At 39.5% G+C, this 220-nt stretch overlaps 1 long non-coding RNA gene across 1 annotated transcript in view; it reads right to left on the bottom strand.

Moving 5' to 3' along the window:
• The window catches only part of LOC147843792 (uncharacterized), a 1,319,745-nt gene that overhangs the window by 1,177,468 nt on the left and 142,057 nt on the right, over positions 1–220 (bottom strand). The gene's annotated exons all lie outside the window — the stretch shown is intronic.

Below are 220 nucleotides of genomic sequence, written 5' to 3'. Positions count from 1 at the left end.
GCCATGTGTCATTGCTGTTTTTTTTTAGAAACCTTTATATTCATTACAGGCCTGTAGCCAGAAGGGGTTCGGGTGGTTGGAAAGACCCACCCCTCACTGACAAAGGTCCAGAATTTGTCCCATACATGAGCTTAATTGTCCTATTTTGACTGCTATACCATCATAAATAGTGAAAATAACCCATTGAATAAGGCTTTAAGATCAAGCTGAATCCTTTGTT

Source organism: Danio rerio, chromosome 5 (assembly GCF_052040795.2).
Source record: "Danio rerio strain M-AB ecotype USA chromosome 5, GRCz13ab, whole genome shotgun sequence".
Lineage (NCBI taxonomy): Eukaryota > Metazoa > Chordata > Actinopteri > Cypriniformes > Danionidae > Danio > Danio rerio.
The sequence above is the reverse complement of the archived record's forward strand: the minus strand, read 5'-3'. Positions and strand labels throughout refer to the sequence as shown.